Here is a 23,356-nt window from a genome sequence, read left to right as displayed (position 1 = left end):
GGTGGTTCCACCCACAGCAGCCTGACAAAGCTTCCCACTAGGAATAAACATCTTATCTTTCCACTCAGCTTGTACCTGGCTATTTCCTAGAAGAACTATCTAAGGTCAGGAGGAGGATTCCTACTTCGGACTCTCCACTCGACCTTTGAGTTTCAAGAGTGGGCCTGTCTACAGCTGAGGAGAGCCTCCTGGTTCCTTCCCACCAAGAACTCGTTTATTTGTAGCCTCAGATGAATCTTTCCTGTAACTGTGGTTAACCTCTTCCTATGGTTAGGCTCCTTATGATTCACCTATGCTAAGTATTTTGCAATTAAACTCCCCCATAGAGAAAAACAAGCCTTCATTACAGCTGCAGAAGGCCTCTCCGTCTGGCTGAACCGGGTCTTCTACTTTTGTTCCCATGGCTTTTTCCATAACAGGTTTGCCAGTTCTCATCCTTGGGGCTGTAGAGTGCCGTGACCATCAGCTTTCATGAGATGGTTTTTAAAGTACAGACAAAAAAGGTGGTGGTGGTGCTGGTGGGTCTTTCAGTCTACTTCATCTAGACCTCTATTCTTTGAGGCTAATCCTTTGTTCTTTGGTGGAAAACAACATTTCTATGAGAACAGGTGCACCATATGTTCTCCTCCAGCAAAATGAGCCCCTAAAAGATAGCAAAGTAGGTATCTTGGGACACTCTTAAAATCACAAACCTAAGCAGCCGGCACAAAAAGGGCGTCTAGTGGAGAGAGAGAAATCTGCACTGTGTAAACAGCTCTGAAAGCAAATGAAAACAAGATCTAAAGATTTACATCACAGCAAAAGACACTTTTGAGTAAAAGCCAGTCCTGGCAATATCTAATTATTGGTGAAATCTATTAGGGAAATCTTTTATGTTCTGAAACGATGTGACTCCTCACAGTTCAGTATCAATCCTTCGGGATTTATGTATGAGGGTTTAAAAGCTCTTCAATATGTTCAGGGGGAGAAAAGAAAGGTTTAGTTCCAAGTCTGAGTCGAAGTTTGCCGTGCAGTTCGAAAGAGTAAATGAACTTGTGGATTTGACTCCTCTGTTGCCTTCTCAGTGTCTTCTACACCTGAACGACAGAGCACACAGCCTGAACACAACGGCTTCATGTTTTATTAATGGTGGCCCATTCATTTCCTGTTTTCACGCTGATAACCTACTGAGGGAGAGGAAGGGAATTCAGGTGGCAAGACCACAGCTCCCCATTTCTTCTCCTCATGAACAGTTCACCAGCAAAACCTCTTATTGCATGGATTCCTGCATTCTCTGGGATGGCTTCACAGCTGCTGGCACACACCTGCAAAAGCCTCGATGCTTTCAAGGCAAGTTCTCTTCAAGGTGACAGCTTTTCGGTTTTGATTCAATCAACGCTCAGTCGCTATTTTCACTACTGTCCTTTCTAGAGGACCAACTCCATCATACACTCACTACCCTGGCAGAAACCTCCTGGTCAAACAACATTCCCATTAGCAACACCATTCACTCGTTGCAGCAATGCCAGGTTATTCCCAGTTAAAGATAAACCAACGTAGTGTTCAGCCGGTAGCTACTCCCAGAGATTTTGGGTTTTGACCGAAACGTTACCAATCCTGCAAAATGGAAAAGTCTTATTAAAGCCTTTCTTCAAAGTTCCCATTTTCTTAAAAAAGCACAATTTCCTCTGTGTCTGTAACATTCACCACCAGTGAGAACAGCCTTTAGAAAAGGCCTTCTTCAAGAGACAAAATGTTTTCCTATAAGGGTGGGGAGGCCCTGGCCCAGGTTGCCCAGAGCAGTGGTGGCTGCCCCATCCCTGGAGGGGTTCCAGGCCAGGTTGGATGGGGCTTGGAGCCCCTGATCCAGTGGGAGGTGTCCCTGCCCATGGCAGGGGGTGGAACTGGATGGGCTTTGAGATCCCTTCCAACCAAACCATTCCAGCATTCCGTAAACAGAGCATTGAGACCAAGTTCCTAAAAACGACTGAATTTTAAATTTATGAGCTAGAGAAGAACGTCACCTTGAAGCATTAGATCAAAATCCTTGGCAGAAATATTTCCGTAGTTGATAGAAATGTTAAAAACTGTTCCCCTATACAAGATCTATTTGCAATATTTTCCTTATATTTTAAGTTCCTTTCCTATTGTCAATTCCTTTCTCATTCCTTTCTAGCTCTTCCCTCACCACCTGGTGATGGGAACTTGCTGAAGTAGAATCATAGAATAATTTGGGTTGTGAAGGACCTTAAAGATCATCCAGTTCCAACCCCTCTGCCATGGGCAGGGACACCTCCCACTGGCTCAGGCTGCCCAAGGCCCATCCAACCTGGCCTTGAACACCTCCAGGGATGGGACAATGTTGTAGGAACAATCTTGTCCAGTACTAAGTCCCCTTCCAGACCATAACCTCGTCTCATTCCAAGGGAATCTGCCTATGCTTCAATTCTACAAGAGAGATCTACAGCAGGGTGGCTCTTACTTGGAGGGTACTGTTCATGGAGGAGGTAAAATGTCTTGGTAGATACATTTAAACTGTATGTTGGAGAAGCTTTAGCTTGTTCAGTACCTGCCAAACTTCATCCCTCATCGGTGTTAAAGAGGCATTCGAAACACAGACCCGGCTGAGCCAGTTGTTGAAGTGGACTGAAGCTCTGGTGTGACTCAGCAGCAGTTCTGAACACCTTATTAGCTACTTTCTTCTAAAGACATCAAACAGAAAAGATGAATAAGCTAAAAACCAACATCCCCCCTCAGAGCAGCAAGCGCTCAGAAAGGGAACAGAAGGGCTAAAGCACCTGGGTGGGGATCCGGCTGTCAGCAGATAGAGCAGTTTGGTCCTGGCTCTGTCCTGTGCTTGTTGACAGCAGCGTTCAAGAAGGAATCCCCATCTTCCTGCTCCTCGAGCTGGCAATACAGCAAAGGCCTGAGTCTCGGAAAGCACTCCTGCAAATACCATAATAAAACAACTTTTCAGAGAAAGAGAAGAAAACCAAAATCCCTCCTCTAATTCTTGCACTGGCCAGAGATGCCCCAGATTCTTTTAAAGCTTCACATTCCCTGAAAACAGCAAACAATTCCTTGCCTCTAGCTGCTTCTTCCTCTAAAACCCATTGGCCGCTTTCCCATCAAGGTAAAAAGCCTCTCCACAGCCTGTGCGCAGCTCGGTGGGGCCGTGCTCCACAGCAGGGGGTGGGGTCGCACCCCTGAGCTCCTGGGGTTTCTTTTAGGACGTTTTGCTTTGAAAGATAACCAGAACCGTGATGAGATTGGTAACCTCCGCTGTGCTGGCAGGCAGACATGCATGCCTGGAGGTGCAAGTGCAAGTGTGTGGTCTTGGGTGTGGGGAAGAAAGGAGAAGGGTGCTGACCTGAATGTTGGAACGGAGTTCAGAGTAGACTTTTTAGGTGTTTCTGTTTTGCCTTGCCTTGCGTTGGGAACCCCAAGCACAAAAAAGCAGGAGTTCCCTGCCCTACCAGTGATATTAAAGCACATCAGAGACGTTCTGCCTTCTGCGCCTCTTGGCTGTAGACAGCCACACTTTTAGGTCTTCCTCTGAAACTGTAAGGACTAGAAACGTGATTATTTTTATCAATGAGAAAGGGGATGCTTACGTAAGTAAGGACCCATGGACATACAGAAATAGCCAAACGCTGCAACGGTAGGTATAAAATATAAAAACTGACAACATCGTTCCCCCTAATGTTTCACACAAAACGTTGAGTTCAGACCCCACAAACACAGACCCACGTGTCCCGCTTGAGTCTCACTGCTCAGCTTCTTTCTGTCTGAATTATTTGTCCCCGGACTGCCGGGGCTGGAACAGAGACAGGACTTGGGTACTCTTAAAACCACCCCTTATAGATGATATTTGTTTCACATGTTGTTAATATCCAGTGAGAGATATTCCAGAGTCTCCCCCCACTCAGCAGTCTACTCTAACAGCGACCTATCTCGACCATCAGAGGCATTTCCTTTATTTTCCTCCTCTAAAGCCCAGTTTAAAGCATTATAAGAAACATATGGGAGAACAGAGTACTCCCTCCTCTTTGCTCAGCATTTTACATATGGGATGGCTGCTCTACTGTTTCCCACTTGTCTTTTGTGGACCGGACGAAACGTACTTTCGTCAGTCCCTCTTTGCACATCATGGTTTCTATTTAGTCATTTTTACTTCCAGATGCGAATCAGCTGGAAAAAGTCCCATGGATTCCACTTAAAGCCTTACCACTGTTCAACAGGGTGTAAGAATCGCTGCGTGTCTTCAGATGACGCTCACATTTGCACACCTTGGTACGGCATTTGGTGTTTCTTCCAAAATCCAAAGGAGAGCTTAGATTGCATTTTCAAGCAATGAAAAATCTCCCACACAAGGAGAGATTCAGAGAGTTGGGGTGGTTCAGCCTGGAGAAGAGAAGGTTGTGGGAAGACCCTAGAGCAGCTTCCAGGACTGAAAGGGGCTCCGGGAAAGCTGAGGCCCATCCCTGGAGGGGTTCAAGGCTGGGCTGGATAGGGCTTGGAGCCCCCGATCCAGTGGGAGGTGTCCCATGGCAGGGGGTGGAACTGGGTGGGCTTTGAGGTCCCTTCCAACTCAAACCATTCCATGATTCTATAAAAAGCAAAGTGAGGTGCAATGCAAGGCATGTAAGTAGGTGCCACCACTGAAGGTCCAGCAAGACCATGTTCCTGTCTCCTTTCTCTTTCACTGAGTGAAATATGTTTCAAATAACACTTTGGGAATCATTTGATCTCGTGGCATCGCTGGGATTTCCTACCATCTGCTTGGTTGTTCTTCTCTTTTAGATCACTGCCCCACAGGGGTGCGGATGGCACCTTATTTAAACACACTGGAGAGCTGCAGCTCCTGCATACATTACCAGCGTATGTTCTTATCCTTTCCTTTAATACCAGAAAACAGTGAAGTTCTACGTGAAGGCAGCATTTCTTTTTCACACTGTCAAGGTAATAATTAGTGCAAGCGGTTTTCTGACTGGGGGGGGGGAATAAATCAATTTGAAATCCCTGACCTTTCTTTATGGTCATCCGCCACTTTGACCGCTGGTTATTCTGCTGTTGGGCTACAGGAGGAGAGATGCTTATGATATCTATAATATTTACCATTGGAAAGCAAATAGCTGCCAACTCCCAAAGCATCACCAAGCTCTGCAGACAGGTATTGTCGTAGGGCGGCACGTTATGTAAGCGCTCCTTGAATGCAGGTTACTCTGCATTCTTGGCAGGAGACCACATGAAATTTCCCTTCAGATGTTGATGGGATAAAAAAAAAAAAAAAATATTATATATATGAAAATCACCTTATCATTTACAATGCAAATCTTGGAAGGAAAGTTAGTAAATTAAGTTAGAGATTCGCCTAAATTAAGCTGGCGTTCTATTCTAGCGCTTCAAACTCTGAAAACATCGCTGGCTGACAAAACAAGCCCTGGAATGATTAGCAAAAACCCTCCTTCAGAGGCAGCAGACGAGCAATCCCTTTGAACCTTCACAGCACATCATAAATGCTCAGCAGACTTAGAGTGTGGCAGTCCCAGTGCTATCAATTATTTACCCTTTTTCTGTTTACCTTCAGGCAGCAAGTAATTATTTTTAAATATTAATTTAGTTGTGTCATGTACAGTTTGTGGTTTAGCCCTAAGATCTGAGATAGAGAAAAGCAAACTGCATCTCAAATCACATTTAGCTGGTGACGCACTGATAGTCGGATCCCCACTTCAGCTACTCAGCAGCTACACTCAACTTCTTCCATCATTAGAAACACAACTGTCTTCATTGCAGGAAAGTGAAAGCAATTTTCTTAATAGGAAAAGGCATTTTTCTTTTTTAAAGCCTAAAACCTCCCAGAAATCAGAAAATCTAAATAGGAGAATATTATTTTATTCTAAAAAGTTTCTTTTTTTTTTTTTTTTCCCAGATGAAGGTTTTTTCTTCCCCCTCTTTTTGTTTCCCTCAGAATTTATTCCCCAGAGTGTTTAATTTTCTTTATCCTCGGCTAATTTAGGCCAAAAAGAAGTTGGCTGTTGTTTCTGCAGCCCTGAGAGAAAGAGATCCTGGGAGACAAGAATCGCCTTCCTGCACTGAAAACACCACTTCTTAAAGCTTGAAAAGAGAGGATGGCTCCTGTCAGCTCACAGGAACAGCTTTCCACAAGGGACTGGTTTTTCCCTTTTCGAAGTCTGTACTAGAAAAAACAAATACTCATTTTGATGCATTTGGATGAAGATACAGATGTGTGCCCAGAGAGGTCAATGCAGCATCAAGCTCAGGGCAAAGCGCTGGTTCCACTGATGGCAGCAAGACTGGGATCTTCCCGAGGAAAAGCCTTTTTGGAGTCTTTTGGTGTTGGTTTTATTTTTGCATTGTTCCAGTTTCAGCTTTATCTTCGCATAACCTCTTGAAAGCAGCCCTGATTTTAGCTGTTTCTGAGACAGAATCAAGGGCAAACGAAACTCTGACAGTGGAACTTGGGTAACTTCACTGGGATTGCTGGGATTCTGGGGGTGCTTGTAGGTCTCAGCCACCCGGTTTTCACCTTGTGAGGTTCTGCATAGTCCCATAAACACCAGAAGCATTTCACGACAAAGGCTACGCAGTCAGTTTGAACTGAGATGCCGCACTGGAAAACAAATATGCCATAAATCGAATACGGTATCATATGCTCCCTGGATCAAGATACGGTGCAAAATTGTTGCGGTGAAGGAAAGTTTGTAAATAACCTAATGAAGAGCAGTATTTCAAGAAGAGAAAAACCAAGATCTGCATTTGGTCAAGTCATATTCTTCTCTCGCCCCTGCCTTTGCCTCATGGGTCACGTCTAATCCCTCCCCGTCAATCCTGTCCCGTTATTATTGCTGATACAACCTTGATAACGTGCATTCATGTCTTCAGAGAGAAGCCATGTCACACATCTTGTTTCAATCTAAGGAGGAAATAGCAACCTCTGATTCACCTCCAGTCGGTGTCGTCTTCCCCCACCTTGTAAAGGCAGACTGCAAGGAGGAGTACCAGTAACCCAGTTCATATGAATTGTGTGACTGGAGATCCAGTATAACACATGAACTGGGCTTTCTGTAGCTTGAGAGAAAGCTCCTATCCAACAACACAGGTCCTTGGGAAGAGCCAGAAACTTTGCTTTAGCTCTCATCCCTAATGGTTTAGCTTTGATCTTTAACGTTAGCTGTTGGTACTCTATAAGAATTCTACTACAAGGGATTCTTCTTAAATCAGAGCAATCGGAAGCCGCTCTTCTCTCCTGTTTCCCATTCTGAACTCCTATTCGACTCTAGGGTCAGACACTGGTATGTGAACATACGTACTGTGCATTACGAAGCCATAAAGACTCCTGGCTTGGGAGTTCTCAAGGTATACGCTTACCTCTGACTCTAACGTCGGAATCAAAAACAAGGAAACCTAAGAGTGGCTCGAGGAAAATGTCCAAAAGCAAAGGCAAGGCAGCATGGAATAGCAGCACGGAAGCAAAGCTTTGTTATGGCAACACTACTCTACCTCACTGTGACAAGGATGAAAGCATCCGTTCTCTTAAAAAATAAGAGAGAAGGAAGCAGTACAGCAAACCTATTCCATGATGAAGCAGCTCCTGAGTAGCAGCTATTTGAACTGGACTTTTCATCATCATGATCACTGTTATCAGGAGCTCCATTAAAACAAAAGCATCACAAAAGCGATCATCAAACCTGCCGCAAAATAGAGGAAAAGGAATCAGAAATTCAATGCTAGCCATGAAAGCAAGCATGTTTGAAATTTTTAGAAGATCAGCTGGAGAATTCATCTCTTCAGACACAAAAGGCACAAGTGTGGCCTTATTCTCACCTGTACTTAATTTCGCCTCTCTGCAGATGCTTCCCCAACAACACAATCCAAACTGGAGCAGCAGAGTGGGCCTCCTGCCCATTAGCAAAATTAATGAACTTATAATATTCTATCTGATCCACAGGCATTGTGTCGGTGTTAGCAAATGTTTCAGAGCTGAGGCAATAACCTCAATTTTGTTGGCTTGGCTCCCATTTACCTAATAGCAAAAGTGACCAAACGTTGCCTGGAGAGACGCCAAGTTTCTCTTAATCTCAGTGAGCAGATTTCAAATCACATTGTTTCACTGAGTCATTTTGTCCAAGATGAATAAGCACAAGGGCTGAAGAGCCAATTCATGTGTTCAGGATAACAATGGTGACTTCACTTTTCTTACCAGGTGCTGGGTTGGTACAACCTGCTCTTGAAGCAAGTAGGCAGAAAGCCATAGAAACCCAGAAATGAATCAGCTCTTTCAAAGGTGTAAATATAATACACACTGAAAGCATACACAATCTACCCTACAGGGCCAACAATTTGGTGAAGTCTGCCTTACCTTCTGGTACAGATTTTTAGAGCTAAGGTACTTCTGAACTGAGCTATGAGTAGGTCAATCCTATCTTTGGTCTGCTTTTGCTAGGTTGCCTAGTAGATGCTTGATGACAACAGATTCAAAATGAACATGGGAGTAGGGGAACAAAATGAATCACAAAATATTGGGTAAGACGGACAGCTCAGCTAAGAAAATAAAGGTTTCTCTTTCTTATAAATCCACACTAATGCACTGAATTAATAAGCAGCATGCTGGTATGACATAGCGTTTTCTTCATGGCCAACTACTGGTTCCTGTGAAGAAAACTATTCAGAGCACTACAAAATTAATGACAAGGGAAAAGAGTAACTGGAACTAAACAATCACTGGTTTAGGTCACTGAGTTAGAAACAAATCTAAAGCCTGAAGTATTACAGAATGATAGAATAGTATAGAATAGTTTGGGTTGGAAGGTACCTTTAAGATCATCCAGTTCCACCCCCTGCCATGGGCAGGGACACCTCCCACTGGCTCAGGCTGCCCAAGGCCCATCCAACCTGGCCTGGAACCCCTCCAGGGATGGGGCAGCCACAGCTTCCCTGGGCAACCTGGGCCAGTGCCTCACCACTCTCACAGTGAAGAAATTCTTCTTCTGTCCAGTCTAAATCGGCCCCTCTCCAGTTTGTACTCATTGCCCCTGATCAGACCCCTATCTGATCATAACTCAGAGACCATTTCAAGGGTGGTAGTCCTGTATTATTCACATATTTGAACATCTATAACAAGGTTGCTAGAGCTTATTTTTCAAACACACAGAAGTAAAGCTGATATTCATGGTATTGTCCATGAACTTATTTTTTGAGGGAAAAAAAGAAAAGACAAAACGGCTGACTTCAAGTTTAAAAAAACCCACAACATCTCCTGCCCACAAACTTAAACAAAAACCCAACCCCAGCCAAACCCCCAAAGCAGAGAGGAGACGTATGCAGGTACAGTTCAGGTAACGCATATATATACCCTGTTAGAAGGAACTGATGCAGTTTGCAAGGCGTATCACAATGATCCACATATCCACAAACTCCCTGTCTAAGCATTAGTCATGACAGAGTGAATGAATGAAGGCATAAGAGAGTTCTAGCAACTAGACATGTAGGCGACTCAGATGCAAACTGATTTTGTCAATTATATTTCTTAACCAAGAGAACAGGCAGTACTACTAAATGTCATATGGTGGGTGTCACAACAGCAGGTTTTTTCAGACAGAATTTAACGAGTGAAAACATTATAGAGTGCTTCAAAAACAATTCTACCCCACAGACTAAAGGTAGGAGATACAACGGTGCAGACAACTCCCAAGTTAAATGCTTTCTGTTTGTACCTCCTGGAAAGCAACATGCAAAACTGTGAACCATGTCTTGTGATAGATGGTTTCTTTTGGTTTGAAGGGGTCCTAAACCCAGTGGTAGGACCGATAGCTTGACTGTGGCACAACGCTACTTGGCAGCATGGAAAGCCACCATAAAAGATAGCAGACAACATTTTAGTATTTACAGTAGTCCAGGCGGCAGTATTAAGCTTCCAGAAGGTTGGTTGCTATAAACCAGATATATAACACTGTCGCTGTGCATGCCATGAAAATGGCATGGATTTCTAAGCCCACACCAATGTTTTCTTTGATGAGGCAATCTCCATATCAGTCATAGAAGATGAAAAACATTATTGTGGATCCACTGTCTACACTGCTGCAAGACAGGAGTGAAGCTGAAGCACCACAGACCAGGTCTGGAATAAGCAAGAAGTATGAACTACAACTACCTGTGTCATCCCTGAGTGTAACACGCAATACTACGTACCTTGTATGAGCGAAGCAGTCAGATACTCCGATTTCAGGCAGAAAGCAGCCTACTATCAGTTCAAGTTCTGTAACATGTAGACAAGCCCCAAGCCCTACTAGTATGACTTCAGGCTTCAGCCTAGCTCTTGTTCAGACGTGCATTTCCCAATTGGTGATGTCATTGTGAAGCAAATGGGAACGTTTGCGATTTGTCATGAATTTTATATGGTGACCTGTTGGGGTTTTTTTTGGTACTATTTTCTACGGACAATTCAATGACGGTAGAAAAGACACTTGTGCCTATCAGACTTCAAGACCTTCATGCCCTAAGCCGAGCGCTGTCCGCGGTGCTGAACGGCAGCTGTCCGCGGTGTTGAAGGACACCCAGAGCAGGCAGACAGGCCGCTGTCCGCGGTGCTGAATGGCCGGGGGTGCGGGGGGGCAGCGGGCTACAACAGACCCCAGACTGGCAGAAGAGCTTCCTGCAGGACTTTCCACTGCAGAGAAGTTCACTGAACCGTTTAGGAAGTTCAGGCAGACACCAGCACTTGTTATTACCTAGATGAAAGGGAACCCAACCATCAGTTAGAATCTGTTCAGCTTTCTGCTCGAGATGAATTCTGATGCCCACAGACGGTTTTCAGGGACAATCAGGGCAGCCAAGAAAACAGTGACATGCAGAAATGGCTGATAAAATTGCAATGAAACGTCTGTTGACATTGATTTTGAGCCTGCGGGCAGAGATGAATGATTGAAACACTAGGCTTGTTAAAGCTAGAATGCTTTTGATTTCTCTTCTCTGTGCTGAACAAGATTTAGCTGGAGGGAAGTTAACAATCAGCTAATTGACATTGAATTAACCATGAAATGCAGTATAACTACTTTTCTACTGAAGTACTCTTCAGCAATGCTTTAACAAGGCATTTAATTATTGATTATTGCTTATAACACACAGTAGATCTTCTTTTATTTGTTTTAAAATTTGGTGTCCTTCAGAGGTGTCAGCTTGAGTACTTTCTGTAATTCAACTATCTGCTAATGGGAACCAAACAAATATACAAAGAAAAACTTTTTCCTCTGGCAAAGCTTCATGGCATAACACATCAGTACTTCCACTCTCTTGGGTCAGGTTAAGAAACTGATATTCCGTAAGAATAAGGTTTCTTAAGAAATTCATTGTACCCTTCGGCAAATGTGGGGAAATTGAGAGAGAAAGATGGTGTGAGAAAGAAAGTACATTTTTAGATAATCCACTAAATTGACAATTGCCTTTGGGACACATCATAGTTGAGCCTCAGAACCACAAACTTGCTCACTTAACTACCCCCTCAGCGGGAAGAGAAGAGAACTAGAGAAGTGAAAGTGTGAAAACCACGGGTTGAGATAAGGACAGCTGTAAAGGTAAAGGAAAAGCTGTGCAAGTAAAGGAAAATAAGGAATTTACACACTGCTTCCCATCATCAGCGCAGATGTTTAGCCATTTCAAGGAATGCTGGGCTTAATCATACACAATGGAATACTTGGAAAGACAAACACCACCACTCTGAACTTTCTCCTCCTTTTCACAGCTTTTATTGCTGAGCTTGACATATCTTATAGAACATCACTCTGCTAAGCTGGGGTCAGCTGTCCCAGCTCTGTTCCCTCCCAACCTCTTGCCCATTCCCATCCGACTCGCCGCAGGGGAGCAGCGCGAGAGGCAGAAGGTCTTAATGCTGTGTAAGCACCGTTTGGCAAGTACTAAAACATGAGTGTGATATCAACACTATTTTCATCACAACTGCAAAAGGCAGCACCGTAGGAGCTACTACAAAGAAAATTAACTCTATCCCCACCAAAACTGTACAGAACAATAACCGCATTTTAAGAACTGTCGTGCGCATGAGCAGAAAAGAAAAATGCTTGTTTGCTGCACATCTGAGAACCAAGAATGGTACTGACAGCAGTGGGCACAATTATCATCAGTGCTGCTGCATATGCTGCACGTCAACTACAACAGGGTTATTGCTCAGTACACACTGGGGAGATGGCAAAATCTATGTTGCTAATGGCTGCAGAGAGTGTGAGCAGAAGATTGCTGAGAGAATTACACTGAATGCATCAGAACAATGACCAGGAAAATAGTGGCAAAAATCAAATACAAGATTTTTGTGTGTTTAGAAGAGGTTACTATTGCAGCTGCAGACACTGCTCCTTAAGGTAACTGCTCTCTCATCTGTGAGATATTCTTGATTCCTTACAGTAGCACAGGGAATTGGGGAAACCAGCATCTTCTGAGACACTCCTGCCCTTCAGGCAACTTTTAGGTAGTGGTCCTCCTATCTCAGAACCACTTGGGTCTATTTTGTCCAAAATCCTGCCTTGGCCCCAAGAAATCATAGAATCATAGAATAGTCTGGGTTGGAAAGGACCTTAAAGATCATCCAGTTCCAACCCTGCTGCCATGGGCAGGGACACCTCCCACTGGCTCAGGCTGCCCAAGGCCCATCCAACCTGGCCTTGAACACCTCCAGGGATGGGGCAGACACAGCTTCCCTGGGCAACCTGGGCCAGAGCCTCACCACTCTCATGGGGAAGAAATTCCTCCTCATGTCCAGTCTAAATCTGCCCCTCTCCAGTTTATACCCATTGCCCCTCATCCTATCACCACAAGCCTTTGCGAACAGTCCCTCCTTAGCTTTCTTGTAGCCCCTTCAGGCAATGGAAGGTCGCTCTAAGGAGCTTTCTCTTCTCCAGGCTGAACAACCCCAAGTGCCCCAGCTCTCTGATCGTCTCTGTAGCCCCCCCTCTGGTCCCGTTCCAACGGCATCCTAATCAAATGTTTGTCACTGTAGGAGTATGCTCATCATCCCTATTAACACCAAAACCTTCCATAAAACAAAACTCCCAAGAACTTTCAAGACAACAGAAAAGCAGACACACACTGCCTGCAAAGAGGAGACCGCATGCCAGCCAGGCTGAGCCAGCTGTGGCATTGTGGGATCAATCTGTTACACCAAGAACATGAAAGTGTAGTGTGCACAGAACAGTAGGTAAAAAGCTTATGGGAACTTCTCTCCCAACTCACCATAAATGGGGCAAAGGAAATTGCTCCAGTGGCTCTCAACACATCTTACACTTAGACTGCCGACAGACTTTAACCCTCCAAGGCGCAGTCTGTAACGCTCTGCTCCCTTTCTGGTCTCCAGTGCTGCAGTGCTTTCCTTCTACCCTTTATCAACAGCCAGGAAACAAGGCAAGTTTTAGTTGCTTTTTTTTCTTTTTTTCTAAAAAAAAAAGGAAAAAGACACAAACCAACAAATCTAAGGTGTAGAGCACAATTTATCAAGCAAGCAACACTGCCTAGAGGGAGTGGAGTGCTGAAGAAGGGAGAGAGACAGTATCACTTAAAGCTTTTGAGTTCACACAAAGCATTCCCATTCAGCAGGTGTAGACATCAAAATAAATAGCCCTCTGGCAATCTTCCAGATGGCCTAAATCTCCAGGCATATTCAGCCTGATTACCTTAGATTTTTTTTCAGGCTTGCTGTCTCTGCATTTACTTGTTCTACATCCCTCGCCAGCTACAGAGAAACAGCTGTGTCTGGCCTAGGGTGTGAACATCTGGTTCTGACTGTCATATCCAGCTGTGAGTCTTCTGCAACACAACTCCATTAGGTACTAGTATAGACAAGTGCAAAACACTGAACAGGGGAAGAAACGATTTCAAACTACTCGTTCGCAGGAAAGGGGGTCTAATTAAGCTGCAGCTTCTCAGAAATGTATGGTAAAATCATAGAATGGGTTGGGTTGGAAGGGATCTCAAAGCCCATCCAGTTCCAACCCCTCCCCAGCCCTGGGCAGGGACACCTCCCACTGGATCAGGTTGCTCAAAGCCCCATCCGACCTGGCCTTGAACCCCTCCAGGGATGGGGCAGCCACAAGCTCCCTGGACACTTGTGCCGGGGACTCGCCACCCTTACCGTGAAGAATTTCTTCGTAATCTAAATCTTCCCCCTTCCAATTTAAAGCTTTTGCCCCTCATCCTATCAACTACATGGCATTGTAAAAAGTCCCTCCCCAATGAGAATATCTATCTCTGAACTGCCGCGGCCAGAAACAGTTCTCTATTGAAAAGACAGGGTGATTTTATTCGCTTGTCAAATGGCTGTTCTAATCTTTAATCTGTTTCAGCCTATATTGCTGGATGTCATCTGGGTGTATATCCTAATTTGCACTAATTGCTATCAATACTAATCAGTGGCATGCTGCCTTCCCAAATCCCAAGACCAGATTCAAGCACTTTATTACAAAAGCAAGTTTCTAGGAAGCATCTGAACGGCAAGGAGAGCTGGAGGATCAAGTTTATCTCCCACAGGCATTAGCAAGCCCGGAGAAGTCAGGCAGGTGAGAAGTGCTACAACTGCCTGCGCTCAGCGGCTGCCGCTGCCTGAGCCGTAAGGGACAGCCCCAGGCCTTGTTCGGGAAGAGCGCTCTGCGGAGACGGAGAGGGGGATTTCACACGTGTAGGCCCTAGTGGCATTACATGTGCTCACTGGAATCATGAGTCTGAGCCAGACTCCGCTCAGCTTTCCCCCAGTGAGGAAAGGCAGGAATTTGGAAGGAAAAAGAAGAGACAATATTAACACTTTCCTGCATGCCTTTAGCTCCAGAAAGGATCAGGCAGATTCCTAGTACCCTCTGTCAGCTCACGGGTAGGCTTTGTGGCGCACACAGCTCACATTCTGCCACCAGAGAACTTATCAAATCTCTCCATGCCAGTATAAAACTGGAGCATTCAGGACTAGACTGGAAGCTCTCAGAACTAAAAGGGGAAAACCCAAGTGTTTAACAAAGCAGTGCGGTAAGGAAGACAGAACGCGACCCTCGTGCCTCACGTATCAACGCAACTGCTAACCACACAGTACCATAATGCCTCTATCAACCCCTACAACTTCATTACAAGATCTTAATTTGATGCTACGCCTCTATTTTAGCTGCTGGTCCTGGTAGAACTCCCACAGCCTGTGTCTGCCCAGGGCAGACCCATGGTATTGGTGTAACCTGTGTTGCATATTCTCCACAAGCCGTATCACTCCAAGCTATGCTATTACCTCCTTCACTCTCTCTTCAGATGAGCACACACCATCACGTACATTATGGTGATGTTCAGCCTCAAGTGTTCCCATGGAAGTTGAAGGTTTTACAGTCTGCTCAGACAGAGCCGGAGGCAGCGCTGCTCTCACCCTGTCCTTCCAGCTGTAGCACTCTTTCTCTCCTGGGGGGGGAAAATCACAGGTTCTTCTCACAGAGGATTAGTTCTTGACTCTCATACATTTCCTGGCTAGTCATCCAGGCTACTGGTCTCACTGGGAAAGTGTTCCTAATACACCACTCCTCAATGTTAGGCTTGGCTGGTGGAGCCATGGGTTCCACAGATTCCTCTGTCCCCCATTCTCTGCTTCTGGATGCATTTACTTGTCAAGACCAGGGAGTGTAATTAGAGGGAACAGGTCCCAGGATGCCTCTCCCACCTCTGGCAGCTGACAGAAGGTGTGAGCTCAGCACTACTGAATTCCACACCTCAGTCACACCCTTTGGAAACTCTGCAGTACATCCATCATACCAGTAAATCCCAGTGCCAGCCCTGGTGACCACCTACAGTACTGGATCACAGAACTGAATAAAACAGCAGTTCTGTTCCATTATCCTCAAAGAAGAGTAGTCCCTTGTTGCAAGCACCGACACTTCCATTATTCCCTGCCTATTGCTCCACTTAGGCATTACTCTCCCATGTGTTTTCTTTCGGATGAAACAAGCTTGGCCAGCTGTCAGCTTTCCCAGTCTTGATTTGTTGGCTGGCTCTTTTTGTTTCAAAGAAGAGCTCTCAGACTGTACTGGTCTCCTTCACTAACCACTCTGGATGGCCCAACGGGTTCCCATGATACGAGTTAATACTAGAAGAGTTATACAGCATATAAAACAAATGATTACAGAGGGACCTGAGAGCAAGACACATTTCAGTAGGTTACGATGTCGTGAGTTGCTTTTGCTTTCACAGATTTTTCTGCCAATTGGGAATTTTCCCTCGAGGAAGTTCCAAAACTCTTCTCAGCCTCTAGGAAACTATTTGTTTGGCGCAGTTAACTTAGGAGCTCTTCAAATTTTGTCAAACACATCAAACCAAATGGCCCCCAGGCAAAGATCTCGCATAGCAAGTTTCAACCCACACAAACTTCTAGTGCTAGCTTGTGAACCCCTGGAAGCACAGGCTTACAAAGGACACTGCGTATGGAGAGAGATCTTCTACGGCTTTGATCCTCCATAAAAAAAAACTAAGAGAAGTTGTCTTAATTTCACCAGATCTGGTGCACAGCAACTGTTTATTCATTTGGTTTGTATTTAAACTGTCAGACTTTGGGGCCAAGACCGGCAGTCCGGGTTATAAAGCCCCTATGAGATAGGGAACCAGTCCTGGCTGGAAGCTGCTTTGATACGGTTAATCATCATAACTAGCCTCAAGGCCTAGCAGTCTGTCCTTTTTCTGCCCCTCTACTTTACAAAGTGGCAAGCAATCTTCCTGCATGCACCTTTCCAGAACTCTACCTCGTGGCACAATGTTCATACACACTGCTCTCAACAGCTCTGAAGAGAGAATGTCCAATGCCCGTGGAAAGAAGGCTGATTTCCAAAGGATGCTGCTGCAGAACGATTTCTTGCCCACCTGATGCCTTTCCCAGGCCGTATCAACACAATTAGGAAAATTGATCAAACACAACAAAACGAATCTTTACAGATGCTACATATAATCCAAGATTCAAATTATGCAAAAAAATTAAGTACACGATGAATTACTCAAGACACAACTGCATCTTCACACAGAATGATGCCCTCACAGCTCTGTCTTATTTAGAATACAGCGCAAGCTCAGGTAACTTGAAGGACAAAGATCACGCAGAGATGCAGAGCATCACATCACGACCTCTCCAATGTTCACATTTGTCTTTTCTTCCCCTACCCAATAAAGCTCAAATGACAAAAGGTGACATACTGTATGTGTTTTATCTCATTATTAATTAAGCATATTTATCTCTTAAATCAGATGTGACTTGCACCACAACATCAGTAATTAAATTAAATATTGATGTGTGATGGTTGTGTGCCGAGGCTGCATGGGTAAGTGGAATTGCCATATCTAATTAACATCTTGCAGGAGTAGCCCCATTAGGTTTGTTAGTTAAATCTCCAAATGGTAATACTAACAAAAGTGTAACTACCACTTAACAACCCTAATTAATAGCAGCCTCATCAGATTTGATTAAAATCTTTATCCCCGTTTTGGGGGCTGTAGACTAGACTTTCGTGGTTTCGTCGTGAGGTTCGGAGCTATTTTGAACTCGTAACTCTACTGTGCTTTACCGTCAAGTCTGCACAGCGATATTTGCTCTTTCGAAGAAAGATATTAGAGGTTAAAGATTAGAAAAGCACTTGAGATGACCCTCCCTGCCATTATTTCAGCAAGGGCTCAGCCTTCCCTCTTCTTATGGTACATTGCACATGTATGAGAGACTGCGTCTGGAGAGTCCACTGCCCTCTGACACCTACAAGGTTGGCGGGTGCCGTAGATGTTGAAGTGTTACCTTCTGCCTTGCTGTAGACAGCACTTTCCCCTTGGAAAAGACAACAAGGATAGGGTTGGGTTTTTTTTTTTAAGGTTCATTAAATTCCAGTGTCTTGTAAGCAGTTTAGCGATGCTATCGCAGCTCTGATTACCGTTGTACTACGCTGAACTGAGAATGCAAAATTACTTCACTTGGGATTAGATACAAATTCCAGCCAGGATTTCAGGATGAACTGCAGCTATATCAGTCCTCGCAAAATAGAATTCAAATAGTAGTTGTTACTTAGTCTGGGTACGTTACATCATTTGAAGTGATTAATGCTCACGTTCATTTGAACTACTACAGATGTTATTCTCAGCTGAGACTGAGTGAGAAACAAGTGCATCACAAAGCCATTCCCCAATTTGTGCTTTAGAAACTGTTTCCAAACCAGCCGTCCTTCCCCAGCGTCAGAGAATAATTCTCCACTGACTCCCTCTACTACTCTTGAAAAGTAAATGACAACAGAGGGTGTTGCATCTGAGCAATGGTCTCGGGGCTGCTGCAATTTCTAGAAAACTCTTGAGGTTCTAGCAATAAGAAGAGAGTTGGAACGTCAATTTGATTCCCTTCTTTCTGATTACAGCTGATCTTGGCTGGGTTAAAGATCTTTGTTCTCCACAATTAAATGGTACAAGTGATATTTCTCATTCCGTTTATCACCCTTCTTGGTGCTGCTTCTCCCAGGAGTATCTACCCGCTTATTTTATTTACTTACTCCCCGTTTTATTTACTTCCCCCTCTGTGCACAGATTAAGTTAAAATGTGGATTTTAAAATGCTGCAACAATTTGATTAGGAAACAACTGGATATTTTGAGTTAAAGATGTGGGTCCAACAGCAAAGAATGGAGCTGAACCCCAGTCAAAACACAATGGTAGTGCAAAAGCAACAATGAAGAAACAAACACCTGTATCCAGTTGGACCAATCATTTAGAACCATAGAGTAGTTTGGGTTGGAAGGGACCTTAAAGATCATCCAGTTCCAAATTCCTTGCCATGAGCAGGGACACCTCCCACTGGATCAGCTGCCCAAGGCCCATCCAACCTGGCCTGGAACACCTCCAGGGATGGGGCAGCCACAGCTTCCCTGGGCAACCTGTTCCTCACCACTTTCATGGGGAAGAAATTCTTCCATATATCAAGCCTAAATCTGCCCCTCTCCAGTTTATACCCATTCCCCCTTGTCCTATAACTACAAACACTTCCAAACAGTCCCTCTCCAGCTTTCCTGTAGCCTCTTCAGGTACTGGAAGGTCACTATAAGATGTCCTCAGAGCCTTCTCCAGGCTGAACAACCCCAACTCTCTCAGCCTGTCTTGGTATGGAAGGTTCTCCAGCGCTCTGGATCATCTTTGTAGCCTCCTCTGTGCCACAATGTTGTTGTAGCAAATACTGCCGGTAATAAAATCAGTCGCTATTTTTGTCTTGAGCATTGTATCTTCAAATAAATTCTAGGGTCAGCTGGTTAAGCAATGTTAAAGATAACCATTTGGTTAAGTAGCTGGTTAAAACATCTGCATTTTCTGGGAGCCCAGGCTTGGTTGAGCCATACGTCTCCCACGGATGGGTTTTTACAACATACACCTCTTCCAAATACACGTCTTTGAAACCAGCATTGCCACAGGACCCTCCAACGTTGACCCCAGACAATAGCAACAAGCATTCACCCAGCGTCCTCAACCTTTTCTTTCATCACCCTTACTGAGCTGCACATTGTCTGCCTCCCTCCTGCCTGATCTCAGAACACACTGTGCTTGCGACACAACCGACGTCAAGAAATACTGATAACCAAAAGCAGCAGCAGTTAGCTGTGTTATTTGAAAGTCATTTCCCTCCTTAACATTCAGTTGGAGGAACGAGCCCCCAACACCACCACCACATATTTTACCAGCTCTTCAGGCCTTCACAGCACCGACTGAGATTTTTTTTTGGCAACTCCTCTGCAACAACGTACAGCTTATTTTTGAGCAGGAGTTTTCCCAGGCCCTACAGAGCAGGGACGCTCTCAGGGATGCAGGGCATAGTAATAAGATACAAGCTAAGCAGCTTCAATGCTTAGCGGCTGTTCCCAGAGATTGCCTTACTCAGTTATTCCTACCATGGCAGCTGCTAACAGCTATATTTCTTGCTTACTCCACCAAAACAGGAATGTAGCCCAGCATAACGCATAGATCTGCATCAGTACCTTGCCTCGCATAGGAAAAAAAAACCAGCGCTACTAAATAAAACTTAGTAAAGAATCAAGGCTGAAGTCTCAAAGTCACCCCAACCCTCCTGCTACAGCCCCACAAACCCCACTTCATTCTTCCACCACCAATCCTTATAGATGAGGAGACAGGAGCCATCAGCTGTTTTCCTCTCACGGGTACCACCTGCCAGCGTGACTTGGCAGTAATTAGTCAGTTAATCAAGGCCAGGCTGCTTCAGCCTTTAATAGCATGATTGCACAGAAAAGGCTTTGGTCCTTCTTAGAGTCTAGTTAGCAAGAAAAGTCTGAAGGCAAATGGAAGTGGAAAACGCCAGACCTCGTTTCAGCAGATACTGCTCTGCAGCACTTAGCCAGGGGGGAGAGACTTCTTTTGGTCAGACACAAACACTCCCTGTGCCTGTTCTGCAGGTATAAGCAAGCTCAGAAGCTCTCTCCATGCAGATACTAAATGCAAATGTTAATTGTGACAAGTGCAAACATATTGCTCATGTTTGAGTGAAGCAGCAGAACAAGCTCTCTTGGTTTTTTGGTGTTTTTTTTTTTTCTACAGAGCAGAATCTTTCTTGCTCATGGGATGAATCTCCCTGAGCCTTCTGGGATGTGGTGCTGGCAGCTCTTCTCCTAACACACTAAAGGGCCAAATGAATTCTCTCTTGTGCTAACCAGCTGATTTACTGATATTCCAAGCAATGACTCAAATGAATTTTTAGAAGCATGTGCAGTAGCCACGCATTTAGCAAACTTTACCACCTTTTAAGTATGTCATCATTGCTTAAGGAACTGTCTGCTATCAGTTTATATATTCTTTTTCTTCGGTCATATTCCTGATTGAATGGTCAGTATTAAACTGTTACAACGTTTGAAATCTTGAAGGGTGTAATTTCCTTTATTAAGACCGAGGCATCAACAAAGGTGCCTCCATTTGAAATATTCTGCTACAAGCCAAATCCTAAAACCCATACAATGAAAAACCTTCACTACACACGTAGGAAATCATATTTTCTTTCACAGCTTTCATTTCACCCTTCCTATTTTCATTACGGAGAACATTTTATTATGAAGATCTTAATATTTTTTATGATGAAGATGCTAGATGTTTAATAATATTTAAAATATACACTTTTCTAATGTGTTGTGTTGATGCTGTCACTCCACTCAGCGAAATGTGAGTCGCGATCCTAAGCCAACCCAAGGAAGTTTTCTCCCTCAGTGCTGACAGACATTTCCCACTGAGAAAAGCTTCCTGCAAAGGACTTGTTTCATGATTGACTCTGGCCAGGTGAGGCAGAATTGCCCTCTGCTCCAGGCTGCCAGTGGACACACGTCTCTTTGGACCTACCATAGTCGGCACATTCCTTTCTCATGCTTGGTTTCTTAGGCCCATGGCCAGATGCTCAAGCCAAGAGCATCACACACTGAGAGAAAGTCCTGCACACTCCCGCGATTGTTCTGCCCGTTCTAGGGTTATCTGACCTAAAATACAGATTTTTTTTGTAATGCTTCTGTTCACACTTGAGGGAATCGCTCTTAGAGAGGGCACAAGAACAACCTGAAAAGGAGATGATGTGCTAAAGAACAAGGCTTGTGCATAAAGGAGTTCACGGCAGACAAGCAGAGGAACAGCAGAAACAAGAGAAATTACTTGGACTCACATCTCAGACTAGTTTGAGACCCTGCGCTAGCGCTAATAAACCAGCTCTCTCCCTAAAGACATCAACACCAGCATCTGCCCACGCTTGCCAGGTGCTCCTTCGGCTCACCCTGCTTCCATGCCCACTCGCTCATTCTAGTAGCGCTGAGCTCCCGTTTCCCTCTCCATACAAACTTTGATGGCAGTGGAACTATCCAGATTTCATGCTTTTAAATAGCACATGCTGTATTCAATGCATTTCAAAGACACGCTAAACCCAAATTACTGCTATCCATGAATCTCGAGAAGCTTTTATAAATGGCTGCATTACAGCGTAGTACAAAGCAGTGATTTCCATAATGCTTGTCTAATGTATAGAGCATTTTACATAGAACAGGCCCTGTTTCATCTTGAAATGCTTTTTAATTAATTCAATTCATTAATACTGCTTGTCATGGCTAAACTCTTGAGACTTAACAAAAACTTTACTTCAGCAGTTGTCAACACATTTCATTAAAACATATGTTTTTGAATGCTTTCTGATAACATCACTATTCTTCATATGCAGAGTGCAGTACTTAAATGTATTAAACGGAGAAGAAGAGGGCGAGCAAAAACCTCTACGCTATATTGACAAGGCTTCCTTTCGAGATGAGAAATGGGTGGGCCAGCCTGGATGTCATTCTTTTCATGCCCCCTAAATTAACCAAAGTGAAACCTCTTCCATAACGCCTGTAGGGACACCCTGTTCTCCAGCGCCTTTCCAAGAGGTCCTCACTTACAGAATCATTAGGTTGGAAAAGAACTTTGAGGTCATCAACTCCAACCATACCTGTCCGCTACTAAATCATATTCCCAAGTACCTCATTTACCCGCCTGTCACATTCACGTAAGGAAGGCAGAGACCAGGCTTAGGTGGAGTTTGCGGTTGGACAGACCTTTTAGGTTCAACAGATGACTTTATTGGCCCAAGGGTGGGATGAAATCCGTATCTTTTTCTGACAAGGCAAGGTCAGATCTCTTAGGAACCTCAAACTAGCAGTGAAATCTGGAGAGCTGCACAAGACAAGCCAGGAGGGGAGGGACTATGAGTGCACTAAAGATGTAGGTTGCACTCCCTGATGACTTATCAACTGTTCTGTCTGGCAGCAACGCCTAAGAGGCCCAAGGGGACCGTACACACTCTTGCTCTGCTCTTGCTTTGACTAAGGCAACAATCTGGAAGCACACAAGTTCCACGCCCTCTACAAAACCAGGAACAGTGTTCGCTGTCTGCAAGACGGCACCTCAATTCACAACGTTCCTTTGATTCCACAGTGAAGGTTAAGGCCTGACCCTGAAGATCCAATTTATCAGTTGTCTGCTGCTTTTTGCAGGACAACCAACACTATGAAAGCAACACTCAAGAACTCATTCCCTGTCCCAGTGTTACTCCAGCTCAGAAAACACCTCAGACTTGTTCACAGCTCTCAGATGCTGCATCTTTTTGTCTCACCTTCCCCACTACAAAGACTCGTGCTTCCACTGACTGCTGTAGTGGCGGTTGTAACTCTAAAGCTCTGCTCTTTGCTTTCAGGGTTAAATATATGTGAAATGAAAGAGGGTAGGTTTAGATTAGACATAAGGAGAAAATCTTTTACAATAAGGGTGGAGAAACGTCAGAATGAGATGCCCACAGCAGTGGTGGCTGCCCCATCCCTGGA

General features: G+C 44.5%; 1 long non-coding RNA gene across 4 annotated transcripts in view; it reads right to left on the bottom strand.

Annotated features, from left to right (window-relative positions):
• Positions 1 to 23,356, bottom strand: part of LOC128854309 (uncharacterized) — a 99,054-nt gene that overhangs the window by 11,461 nt on the left and 64,237 nt on the right. For 3 of the 4 annotated variants that reach the window (XR_008453337.1, XR_008453339.1, XR_008453340.1), the window contains 2 exons: positions 13,240 to 13,438; positions 2,778 to 2,925 (listed from right to left, as the gene is read on the bottom strand). This is a non-coding gene — a long non-coding RNA (uncharacterized LOC128854309). The remainder of the gene's footprint in view (positions 1 to 2,777; positions 2,926 to 13,239; positions 13,439 to 23,356) is intronic. The other variant, XR_008453338.1, reaches the window with a different exon arrangement.

This window comes from Cuculus canorus, chromosome 22, assembly GCF_017976375.1.
Source record: "Cuculus canorus isolate bCucCan1 chromosome 22, bCucCan1.pri, whole genome shotgun sequence".
Lineage (NCBI taxonomy): Eukaryota > Metazoa > Chordata > Aves > Cuculiformes > Cuculidae > Cuculus > Cuculus canorus.
Note: the sequence above shows the minus strand (reverse complement) of the source record. Positions and strands in the feature narration are given on the sequence as shown.